Source organism: Vicia villosa, unplaced genomic scaffold (genome assembly GCF_029867415.1).
Source record: "Vicia villosa cultivar HV-30 ecotype Madison, WI unplaced genomic scaffold, Vvil1.0 ctg.000621F_1_1, whole genome shotgun sequence".
NCBI classification, from domain to species: Eukaryota; Viridiplantae; Streptophyta; class Magnoliopsida; order Fabales; family Fabaceae; genus Vicia; species Vicia villosa.
The window spans coordinates 499,328-513,640 of record NW_026705279.1 but is presented as its reverse complement, the minus strand read 5'-3'; positions in this window follow the sequence as shown (position 1 = coordinate 513,640).

Sequence of the window (14,313 nt, the reverse complement as noted above, 5' to 3'; positions counted from 1 at the left end):
TTTTTTATCTTAAACGTCCTTTGCCACGTTTGCAAAAATAGAGGGGAACCAACAAAATCCCAAGAGCAGTAGTAAAGTTGAGGAAGAAAAAAACTGAGTTTTAAAATGCGGGGACTAAAAATTAAAAACATTAAAATAGAGGAATCAAAATACATTTAAACTTTTATAATATATACTTTAAATTGTTTTCAGGAGAGAGGCCCGAAGAAAGAACCGAAGGTTGCTAGACACAGGAGCAAGCTTATAGGATGAGTTCCACATTGTCCCGCCCCTGAGATGCATAGGTGGTTGACTGACTCTGGTCTATCTTCATTCCAAAGAACTAATTTGTCGATGATAGACCTAAATTTGGTATCAACATTTACAGAGAGATAACATCCATAGATATCATCATTTCACATGTCATTTGGTGAAATGAGCATTACACCAGACAACATGTTTCTACCTTGCTTCATTGTTATCTCCAACTTCTGAGGAGGAAGACCCAAAGTTTGCTGAGCTATTTGAAGCATTGCACATTTGTCGTAGTAGTTAATTTATGATTTTACCTTCGATATGTATTAATTTGAGACTTATTTGTTAACTTGAGACGTATGTATTAAAACCCAATGACATAATTTAAAATCAATTACAGAGAATTATGCTAAGCTAACAATATATGGTACTACATGCATAAATTGTTGTCAATGTTGTAGCCGTCCTATAAATTCTAACATCCATGATGTTGCTATTGGGGAACGAAACTTCTTCCAATCTAATGTGACTTTTGGCAACATAAACCATTCTTTCATATTTCCCTAATTATAAATTTAATGCAAATATTAATAAATATAAATAAAGTAAGTCATAAATTTATTAAACATGAATAACGTAAGTACCCGAATCCAAAGATTTTGGTTTATAAAACCTGTGTGATAAATGGAGACATTTGGTGATTGTGAATTTGTCATAGGAAAGAAAGTCACACACAGATTTTTTAATCCGACAAGAACGACATTATAGCGATTCACTATAAAATAACTCATATTTGGTAGCGTCATCCATTTCTCTCGTGGTTGAAGACCTAAAGTTGATATCATCAAAGATTCTCTCACTTCCGTTAACCGACCTCCAAATAACTTCTCATATAAACTTGATCTTTCTAAGTCTCGACGAACCATTGACCAACCATCCTCACTATATCCATGCAATGATGCAGTAACTCTAAATCCACAATTTCTATCTTATGCAACATTAGCTACATCTTCGAACAAGAGTTATCGGACCACTTGTTCTAGAGAGAAGGAGGTCTCTCTCTCTCTCTAAGAACTCAAAGTGTCTATTTCCACTCTTTCCCCTAGGGTTTGTGGTGGCTGCTTTCTCCAGATCCTTCTGGCTATCTTCTTCACTTCGTGTGACTACTCACAGTCTTCTATCCTCGGTGTTTGAAGGCTTCGGCGGTGAATCTCGGTTGCTGTTACCATGGCGATTCTCTCCCAGCTCTTTCTTCCTCCAACCTCCACCAAGTTTGTCCTCTTCTACACCATCAACCACCAAACGTTTGCTTTTTCTGAATCAGCCCCGTCACGCCGTGGTCCAAGGTGTTTCGTTCATGGAAAGCGGCCTCCACCAAAGCCTCCACCACCGGTAGTATTGGATCTCCTGATTTCATGTGTGTGTTTTCCTGTTTTGTGTTCTATTATTATGTTTTTGTTTTTGTGGTTGCTGTTGTGCCTTGTTTGGTTTGTACCAGTGTGGTTTTTGTTCTTAGATTTAGGCTGCAGTAGGTTAGTTCTCAAGATGTTTGTGGTTTTGCCTCAAAGAAGCTTGGATGTAGGAGTTTTGCTTTTGGGGAAGATTTTGTTTAGGGATGGTGCAAATCAACCTCATCCTTTCGGTCAACATTTGATTCCACCACAAATCATGAGTTTTTTCAAGATTGGAAGCCCGTATAATCGATTTGCACGTGATAAAGTTAAAAATATGATCCTTAATTGGATAGATTCAAAGATTGTGGCTCCACAACTCATTTGGCGGAAGAACTTTGCTTGGTTGCTTGGATCTGGATTTTGGATTGGTACCTCTCCCTTAATTTCTAATCTCTTAAAGGTGTTTGAAGTCAATAGCTTATTTGGTTTAATTATTAGTATTAGTGTTATCTTGTGTTTGGGGAATGTCCTAACACAATTTCTTTATCTATGGTTGTACTGTCATTTCTTTATCTATTGAATGAAATCTTTCCTATCAAAAAAAAAAAAGCTACATCTTCAACATATGACCGAATATGATTAGAAAATTGATGAATGAACTGGTTCTTTGAAGTTGGTTGCTTCTTTGATTGAGACTAACATATGACCGAATATGATTAGAAACTTGATGAATGAACTAGTTCTTTGAAGTTGGTTGCTTCTATGATTGAGACTAACATATGACCGAATATGAATCAAAAAATGATGAATGAACCGGTTATTTGAAGTTGATTGTTTCTTTGATTGAGACTGCATTTTAGAAGTCTAAAATCATTGAGATAGATATGTGTACATATAAACATCATAATGTGTCTACACTATATCCATCTATAATGTGTCTATTGTCTTTTACATGTCACTTCACCGAATAACTTAACATATATATAGAATTTTTCTTTACCCACCTCCCTATGGGGGTCACCCCCTGCGAAAACCCAATTTTACCCCGCTTCGGAAATGCATTTCCGAAATATTTTTTTTTCAAATTTTTTTTCAGAATTCGGAAGTGCATTTCCGAAAAAATCCCAAAAATTGGAATTTTGACAAATTCGGAGATGCATCTCCGAAACAAAAAAAAATTTAAAAAAATCCCAAAAATTAATTTTATGATATTAATTAATTCATATATCATAAATTTGATATAATTTATGAGTAATGAATAATAATAATTATATATTTTGATATAATTTATGAGTTATGAATAATAATAATTATATATTTCTATTCTGATTCATATTTTAAAATTTAAAATAATTTTAATTAAAATAATTAAAATAATTTCACTTACAAAATGAGTTATAATTTTTTATTTATATATTTATAATAATTATTATATATTTACAAAAAAAATTAAAAAAATGAGTGTTTTAATTTATATATTTATATATTTATAAAAATTATTATATATTTAAATATTTATATAATAATTATTATATATTAATTATAAATATATTTATATATTTATATAATAATTAAAAAAATTAAAAAAATAGTGTTTTAATTTATAATAATTATTATATTATTATATATTTATATAATAATTATTATATATTTTTATATTTCACTTTTAAAATTAATAAATATTATTATATATTTATATATTTCTATTCTGATTCATAATTAAAAATGAGTTATAAATTTTTATTTAGTTTAAAAAAATTAAAAAAAGATTTTGTCTTAATTTTATTTAAAGAATAAATTTTATATTTAATTCTAAATAATCAAAATTTAATTATGAAATTAAAATGTTTTTGATTTATATAAGGTAGTAAAATAATTTTTAACTTTAAAATTGTTTAGGAAATTTTGATTCACCTTGATTTTATACCTATTAATTGTATTGATTCACTTTGATTTTAATTTTTTAATAATTATTGAATTCTTTCGGAATATATCCGAAACATTCCAAGACCAATTTGGTCTTGGAATATTTCGGATATGCATCTCCAAACACACCCCCTTCTCAAAAAGGGGATTTTTCGGAAATGCATCTCCGAAAACTCAAAAAAGGGTGTTTTCGGAAATGCATCTCCGAAAACACCTTTTCTTTTGGTGTTTTCGGAAGTGCATTTCCGAAATCACCCTTTTTTTCAGAAAAAAGTGATTTCGGAGATTCATTTCCGAAATATAAGGGCATTCTGGGTGGACAAGAAGGTTAGGATGTCTGTTAAGAAATTTCCTATATATATACTGGTACACAAATGAAATACACCGGATAATATTTTATTTTGGAACAATTAATTTTTTTTTAACAAATGAATAACTACTCAGTTAATTCTCTAGTAAAAACAAAATACAAATCAATAATATAAAATTATCTGATAAACAGAAAAAATTTATTAGATAACATTTTTAAAAGTTATCCGATAAATATTTGTGGGGTATAAATTTCTTCAACATTTTAAATTTTTGAATAAATAGTAAAAAGTAAAATCATAAATTAGTTAATAAACTAAAATTAAAATATTTTGCAAAATATAGGGATATTGAAGATAAATGTAAGAATATGGGATAAAGTTTTTCTAATTTTAAGTTTGTTTTAATTTTGTTTACTTACATGTAAATTTGTAATGATCTACAAATTACTTGAATTTATTTGAATTTTATTAACTTAATGGTGCAGTTACATAAACGTCAAATACCATAATCAGATTGAACATGGGTCTGATTTCTAAAACAGTTCGAATTTAGAATTATACAAAATTAATTTTGTATAAACTAATATCAATTTTGATTATAAATTGAGTACAAACATTAAATTTTTATTATTTTTTGCAGAATTATTTATGTTGGAATATAAAATCATGTTTAACTAAAAAAGTTATAAATATGAATATAAAATTAGAATAATTTAAAAAACTTAATTATACTCAATAACAAATAATCATATTAAAATTAATTATTTATTTGTTTTAAAATAATTTCCTACTTTATATTTTTTTCCAATTGTACAAAAAAAAAAGTGTGTTAGAATGTTTAGGTGTTGTTATTTTTGTTCCAATTGTATAAAAGAATTGTGTGTTAGAATGTTTAGGTGTTGTTATTTTTGTTCCAAGCAAATGTAAACTATTATTTTTTTTGACAAAATTTAAACTATTAATTAAATTCCGATATTACTATTTTTAGGTTTAGGTCTTCATCTTCTCGTTTTTTAAAGATTTTTTTAATAATAAATCAATAATTATTAATATTATATTTATTTTTTCTCTTTTTCTTGACCCTCCAACTTTTTTAACTTTTAACTCAATTGATTTAAGTTAATTGAAATTCTCACCCTATAATCTATCTTTGATTTTTATGTTTTAACGTATATTTTATAAAAATAATCATTAAATTATTATTTTATTTTGATATTTTGTAAATCATTTTATATTTAAGTTAAAAAATTTATTTAAAGAGATAATATATTATTATATCATTTTGTATAATTAAAAACTAAATTCATATAAAGATAAAGAGTAATATAATTATTTAATTATAAACTAAACTTATTTTTTAAGTTTATCGAATAGTTTGTATATATATATATATATATATATATATATATATATATATATATATATATATATATATATATATATATATATATATATATATATATATATATATATATATATATATATATATATATATATATATATATATATATATATATATATATTAGTTATTAAGTGTTATTAAGTGAATTAAAAAAATATAATTTTATTTTATAATTTATTATAGTGACTAGAGTGGTATTTTATCATGTCACTATTTAACGTTAATCATGCTAGGTTGAATTGAGCCGAAGAGATTCCATTATAGACAAACTCAAAAAGATTAGTATGGAGCAAAAAGTTCATGATGGGTCGAACGAACTAACAATACTACCATGCACCCTATGTGTCTGGCACTTAAACAATTTCAGCTTCCTGTCTCAATATCTTTAGAGGGGAGGGGAATGGATGGGAAGAGAGGGGAGGGAATTTAACTAAATATATGTTTGGTTTAAAGAAGGGGATGAGAGGGGAGGGGAGGGGTTTTTAACAAAATGTATGTTTGGTTCACAAGGGGAGGTGAGGGATTTTAAAATGAAATTACATTTTTATCCTTATAAATATTGTTATTTGTACTCCGTAAAAATAATTTTAAATAACAATTGATTAAATTTTTTCAAATAAAAACTTGTTCGTTCATAAATCATACTATAACAGTAAACAACGGCACGCATTAGTTGAATTATAGATCTTCAACGCAAATCAAACCATTATCTAATCTTGAAGATTCATCTAACCCAATAAAACAATTTCTATAATTAAAAATACATAAAATAATGTTAGAATGTTAAGAAAAATTGGACAAATAATATTAAACTTAAAATCTTTATTTATAACATAAATATAATATATTTGTATATTGTTATTATTATTAATAGTATAATAAAAAATCTTATTACTATTATATATTATAAATAAGAATTAATATAAGGATGTTATTATTATTAAAAAACAACAGAATATCAAAAATGAATATTCAACAAAATAAAAAGGAAAAAAATCTCCAGAGAGCAACAAGGCACAAATACCACCGCACAATAGAAAAAAAATGAAACGTGAAATAACTCAGAAAAATTTAGTCTTTAATAATTCAATAAGGACAATCTTAGAATTAAAAAAAAAAATTGAGGATAAAATAGGGAAAATAAGAAAATTTTGATTAATGAATCTTCCCTCCCCTCCAAATCTCCCAATTTGGAGGGGAGCAAAAAAAGGAGTCTATGAGGGAATTTGCTCTCCTCCCCTCATAAAAAATGAACCAAACACATTTATTTATAAATATCACCTCCCCTCCATCTACTTCCAACCAAACGGACCCTAATAGAAAAGTGATGATCTCAACATGAGATTTTGCAAAAGGCGTACATTATTATTAGTCATTGCTAGATAATCATCATAAACATTTTTTTTTAAATATAAAATATTTGAACTAGTTATTCTCTAGAGATAAACTTTTTAGGCTCTGTTTGGTAAGACATGTTTTCTACCTTATAGCTTATGTCTTATGTCTTATAAGCTTATATGATAATTTAGACCCATTTGATAACGGTCTTTTCATCACGAACTTATAGTTTATTTTATTAGTTTATAGCTTATTTTTCAGACGATGTTTCAAATAGCGTTTTAGCTTATGTCTTATAGCTTATTATATTTTCTTTCTTTTTTTATCCTTATTATTTTAATTAAAATCCATTTTTAACCCTTATAATTTATTTTAATTTAAAATAAAATAATTATGTATTAAATATCTTTTATGTCATTTTACATTTATAAGTTAATTGAACCGTTAATTTTACCAAACACTTGAATGAGCTTATAAGCCAGGGCCGGCCCAATAAATTAATAGGCCCAGTTCTAATAGGCCCAGTTCTAATTTAAAAAAAAAAGCCTAAAACTAAAAAAACAATTTTAAAAATTAAAATTGACGCATTAAAATTAAAATTATATACTAACCAAATAAATCATAAAAAATTTAAAGTATTAAACTAATAATATTATTTATACGACTTAAATTTTTTAATTACTTAAAAAAGTCTTTCTCCAAACACTTATAAAATCAAATTCATTCATCAACTAAATCTTTATATTTTATTGTCTTAAGAATATTATTTTCAATTCCTATAAATATTAATTCATTAAGTATTTTTATCAAAAAATTCAGTCTCATTGTAAAATTGTGTTCTTATATCAAATTATTATATTAATAACCAAAAAAATCAATTTCATTAAAAAGAGAAAATTAAGAATTATAATTTCACGAATAAAACTAAACTGAACAAAAATATAACTCAATAACATTAACTCAAGAGTATAAAAAACAAAACATTAAAATTATTCTAATATAATATCCACACTGTATTTTCAATATATAATATATATTCTGAAATATGTACACAAAAAATTTAGCAATTTTTTTTAAAGGCAAAGATAAATTCTAAAAGCTTCACGGGAACACCGCTTGCCATTTTCTGTGTCTGCGCCTATGGCTATATTAACTAGCTTATATATAATATTATTTTACTTTTAAAAATTGTAGATAAAATTGCAAGAAACTTTCTCATTTTATTTTTCTTTTTGTTTTTTTAATATTTTTTATTTGATAATAATAATAAAATTGGGGCCCCTAGAATTCTGGGGCCCAGTTCCATAGCACACTTTGCACCGGTAAAAGACCGGGCCTGTTATAAGCTATCAGTCTCAACCATCTGCTATGAGCTATAAGTTATTAGTCATCAGCCATCAGTCATAAGCTATAAGCTATCAGTTAGCTTATCAGTCAACCGCTATTTTTACCAAACAGACCCTTAATGTTATGAAAAATCGCGACATAGTGATGACAAATACTATTAGGTTCTAAGATAAGTTTGATAGCAACGTTAAGGAGATAATAACACATCAGATCTTTGATGCCAAGTTCATATGCCATACACAAACTATGATATAATTCCATCAGCTCAATATGAAGAATGTAGGAATAACCAATATTACCTCCAAAATCGTGAACCCAAGCACCACCAGCATTTCGAATCAATCCACCAAAACCCGAGACGTCGGGATTACGGAGGCTACTACCACCAACATTCAAAATCATATCATTATATTTGTGCGAATTCCACATGATCATTTTCATTGGATGAGACAAATTATGCTTGAGAAAATATTTATCTAACAGATTAACATAATTCACTATGATGAGTTTCAAAGTATAAGAAGATACAACTTCATCTATAAGACATAGTTTGTTCCTAACGCACCATAACCACCAATAAACAGTCAAAAAGATAGAGCCACCATCGATGTCATGTTTAATCCAATCATATAAACTATCCTCTTGAAAGAATAATGGGTCCAAGCAGCCAATAATGTTCCAAAAGCGGATAGCAAATTCACAGTATCTGAGGATGTATAGAGTCGTATCAGCTTCCTGATTGCATCTAAGACAAAGATTCGTCTAGAGAATACCACAATGACACAACATCAATCTCGTAGGAAGGGACTTATGTAAAGTCGTCCAAATGAAGAATTCCACCTTCTTAGGAGCAGGAATATGCCACACTAACTTCCAATAGTTATTGTCTATTGTATTCTAAACAAATTCAAGCTTGTTAAGCAAATTATAACCATCTCGAACAGTATATATACCATATAAAATACATTTTCAGGTTAACCGATCAGGCACCAGAGAATTCTAACAAATGGGGAGCACTTTCAGAAAGTCAGAGACAACCAAAAGAGTATTAGTATATAATGATTTGAAGTTCCAATTCTCATTTAAGTAAACATCATTCACTCACATTTCCAGATCATGGATATCCATATAGAGAACCTGCTATACTAATTTCCCTACCCATACCAATTAGAAAACCAGAAAGAGGAGTTATCATCACCCGATCTAAATTCAAACTCATCTTTAGGAGAAGAGAGTGCTTTCATAAATGCATTCCAAGTAACTGATCTCAATTTCTTTTTCATGTTAAGGAATGTTTTCTCACTGATGTATTTATGCTTTAAAACCTGGACCCATAGAGAATCACAATCCTAATGGAGGCCCCAAACCAACTTACCCAACATAGAAGTATTGACCTCTATTGCTTTCCAAATCCTAAGACAACCCATCTTTTTGGACTTAGTGATTTTATTCCAGCCAACAAGATGTACACCGGAGATTGAATTAACTTTTCACAAAAAATCCTAGCCATCCTATCAATAAAATCACAAGTTGGTTGAGGTAGCCAAAACATTTGCATATAATAATTTAGGATGGAGTTCAATGTTGGGCAAGTTACTTCAAGCAGAAGAGGGGGTGAATTGTGGTATTTAAAATTCGTTATTACTTTTTTGATTTTCTCAAAAACACTTAAGATTGTGCTAGTAGTTTATAGCCGCAGAAAATAAAAACAGTAATTAAGTAGCGGAAATTAAAGAGAGAGATTGTATTAAAGATTTACCCATGATCAATCAAACATTAACCTACTCTTGTCCCAAAGATATATTCTTGAGATTTTGAAACTAAACTTTGATCTTTTACAAGTTATATCCATAAAACTTAATACAATCTAATCTTGAGATTTTGCAGGCTTATCCCCAACCAAAGATAGCTTTTACCCCATGTTAAGCTAACAAACTATTTAGTGATTTTTAGGCTTATCTCAATAACCAAATAGAGCTTTTTTTTGAAAAAGCTTAAAAAACCAGGACAGAGATTTTATGACAAGTTTATCTCACGAACCCAAATCTCCCAAGAGTATCACTCTCTCCTGAATTAAATAAACAACACGACCACTTACAAGCTCTTCCTCACAAGTAAAGTTTCACTCGAAAGTACTAAGGCAACTTAAATGACTATGAAATATTTCTAGAGAAATAAAGAGAGAAAATATAGAGATAAATTCCAATGAAAAAAGCAAATCTTTTGAAAGTGGTGTAAGATAAAGGGAGGGTGACCCTTCTTTATATAGGAGAAGGAAAAACTAGAAAAAGAAATGATCCATGGGCAAATTTGATGAGCCAATCGATTGACATTAATCGATTATATGAGTTGTTTTTAATCGATTGCTTGCCCAATATGGAAATATTTGGTAGAGAGCTGTTGCAAATTATTAAGATGTTGTCTTAATCGTCTGGTTAATCGTTTAGAACATCTCCAATTGATTGGCTTAACGTTCCAATCAATTGGCAGGTTCAAAAATGTTTTCCTAATCGTTTGGCTCAATGCTTTAATCTATTTCTTGGTTCAAAAATGTTTTTCCAATTATTTGGCTCAATGCTCTAATCTATTGGTTGGTTCAAAAAAAAGTTTTTTTAATCGTAGTTAAAAACATTTTAATAGATAGTGGACAATTTATTAATCACTTGGTTTAGTCTTGAAAACATTTTAAAGATGTAAACGGGTTAGAAAATGACTTTTTAAGTATGTGTGTGAGTTTCACTAGAACTTAGGAGCTACTTCCTTCGTTTTACAAATCTTTGGCCACTTTGACAGACACAGCCTGGGGAGCTTTCACACTTCCTATCTTTCATATCTCTTTGCCGAATGCAACAATCATATAAACACTTCAATCTTGGGTCTCTTTTCTTGATGAGGCTTGAGATGTCTTTCTAGATAGGTCACCATCACCAGAGAGTAGAAAGTTATTGTCACTGAACTCATCACAGCTATTGACATTATCGTCATCAAAACTTCAGAGAGAATCTTTTATGGGATTATTAACTTTATACCTGCAAGCACATATATCCATATTCCCCCTTTTTTATGATGGCAATACATCTCTCACGGAGGAGGTAAAAGAGAACTAGAAAGATATATAACTAGAGTAATGAAGTTCCCCTATAATTAAGCATAGATTATAATTTATCCCCCTCCCCCTTAGAGTATACTTTTCCACCTTTGGCATAATAAAAAAGGTATAACATATTAAAGCACATGGATCCCAATTAAAAGGAACAAGTTGCTTATAAAGATGGACATGAGTAGTCTGAGAAAGACATTAAAAATAGAATCTAAGATCTTATTTCTTACCACAGAAGGTAACATCCAACTTTGAAATCAACAGGTAGGTAATATTTGGAGAACTTCTTCCACTTTTCTCAAACTAATTCAAAAGTATACTTTTTCTTGCTTTGATTTCTCCAAGAGATGATTATTTCCCCTTTGGATTCTTTTAGACAACTTATTTTTAGTATCCTTGAGTCTTAGACTTGTATTGATCTGTTTTAGGCATATTGCATTTGGCACCCTTTTGCTTCACAAAACTTAAAACCTCAAGGTAATTTGAGAAACTTCCCCTTTTGAGGGAAAGACATACCACCGTTGATTTTCCTTATCTACGAATCATTTGATACGAGAGTTGGTTCAACTATAGGAATGATAATTCCATAACAAATTTATCATCTTAACCTTTTAATAAGTTATGTGATCGCAACCAGAATGATACCATTAACGTCAACACATTGATCATATTTGTTGAAAGATACTATCAACATCAGGATAGACATACACCATTAGGTAATCCCTTCTTCTTGTACACGTAAGTAGTACATGAAGCTTTTCTCTCTATCGATTTTAATGTGCATCATATTAGAAACATCTTTGCCCAAGGATTTGATAGTAGTTTCAAATTGACAGAAACGTTTCAAATTGACAGAAACATCTTTGCCCAAGGATTTGAAAGATTATGCAAAAAATTAATGCATGAGAAAGCTAGAAACATCCTTATGGCTTCTAGTCGAGCTACATGAGCATAAGATTTCCATCGAAATTTATACTTTGCTAATTATTGTAACCTTTCACAACAAGTCTTGTTTGATTTCTCAAAGCATTTCCAAACATATCAATCTTGTTACAAAAGATCCACTAAGGTTCCAATCACTCAATTAGCTTTGGGAACGAGATTCCAACCATTAATCTTAAATTGATTTAACCTTTGTTGCATAGCAAGAGACCAATTTTATTTTATGATAGCTTAATCAATTTCCTCTAGCTCAATTTGTGAAACAAGAGCCACATGGTTACTTACATTCCTAAGGGAGTGTTAAGATGCAATTCCCTTAGAAATATCTCCATTAATATTCTAAATGGGAGGGTATTTAATGGTCATTCATTATTAAGATAGACATTGATTCTCTTAAGTTGAATTCTTTAACTTGAATCTCTCCATTTAGAAATTGGACTTCCTCTTGTCTTCGATATTTTAATTTCCCTTGATTTTCATCTTTCAATGGTGTTCTTTAAGGGATACTTGCAAAATTAACAATATCTACTTTTACCTACAAGGGGTTAGTTCACTAAAGGTAATATATATGAGTTCATCCATGGTCATGGTTTTTTAGAAAACAGGTTTTAAAAGGAATTTAAATTTGTAAGTACATATTACACCTAAGAAGGGGGGTGAATTAGGTACTTTAAAATTTTTCTGGTTTTAGTGATGACGGTAATTATTTTTCTGGTTTATGGTGATGTTATGAAAGTAAACAATGCAGAAAAATAAAGAACGCAAAGATGTATCCTGATTCTCCTCAATATCCGAGAGTACTACAGTTCCCTTTCAACATGAAAACGATTTTACTATTGTTAAAACTTATACAAGACTAACACAATCAACAAGAACAATCCTCTTGATATCAACCAAATTGATATGAGAACAATCCTTTCAAAATCAATTCTCTTACTTCTAACAATCCTGGACAGCAAGGTACAACAACCAAATTTGGAATTAACTTTCAATAAAGAAAGTATATGAATATATATCAATCACTAGGATTGATCTTCTCTTTCAATCCAACAATTTATAATGATATAATAGTGCTCAAATCTCAATGAAAGGGGCATGATCAATGTGTTGAATTTATAATGATATAATAGTGCTTTAATCTGAATTGATATGAAACAATGTGCAGAAAAAATCTCAATGAAAATTCAAGTATCAAACACTTGTATGGAAATTTATGAGAAAATGATGTTTAAATTGCGATGAAAGAGGTGAATTTTGAAATATGAAAATGAGATTATTTATAACATCTTAACACTGCCGCTGCTTGTGTGTAATCGGTTAGAAACAATTGTCACCATACACTTGGTGATCAAAACAGGTTTTGAATGTATGAAATGTTCTTGAATTCATTCCAATATAGAAAATTGATTATCTGTTTCAATGTACGATTCGAATATAATAACTTTAAGTGCTCAGAAAGTTTGGATGAAACTCTTTGAATGATATGAAAGTTATGCACAAAGTTTCATTATTAAAATTGTATGAACAACTGAAAAAAATTTGAATTGTATGAAATTATATGTGAAAGAGGTAATTAGAAAAACTGATGTATTTTGCCCTAAATACATTCTAAGAAACCTGTTGGATTGGATGCAAATAAATGGAGAACATTTCATTTGATACACAATAGTTTAGAATTTTTTTTTTAAAATTAGAGTGTAATCGATAACTACCTCTTAGAACAGTAAAAAATTATGGCAGAACGAACATGTAATCAATTACATATATATTAAAATCGATTACACAAAAGCAAGAAAATTACGACGATTCTGGAAGTGTGATTATGGCGATTTAGGAAGTCATATTTTACAAACAAAAATCATATTTTTGCTTTTTAAAAGACTTGGCATGAAATATCTTGATGCATGAATATTTTATAAATTTTAGAGATGAATGACTGAGAGTTTTTTCTGAGAATCTAAAGCTTATACATCACAAATTGTAATTGAGTACCTTAGCATCAAGATCAATTTCCTTTTCTTCAAAAATATCCATAAGCTTATGCATTCTTGATTCTTGATTCTTGATTCTAAACTTTTTATTCTTTGATATTTCTTCTTTGATAAGATTTTTTCTTCATCAAAACTAAACATGATCATCTTCTTCACAATGAGGGGGTGATCAATAAATGATGCAACACACCGACTTTGAATTTGTTGAAGGGAAGATGATAGCTTATGATGTATAACAAACATTCATAGAAAAGGATAAAATATTCCCCATATTAGCTACAAGTCCTCTTATCCTCATCTGGGGGAAATGCCCTCAATCAATTACAGG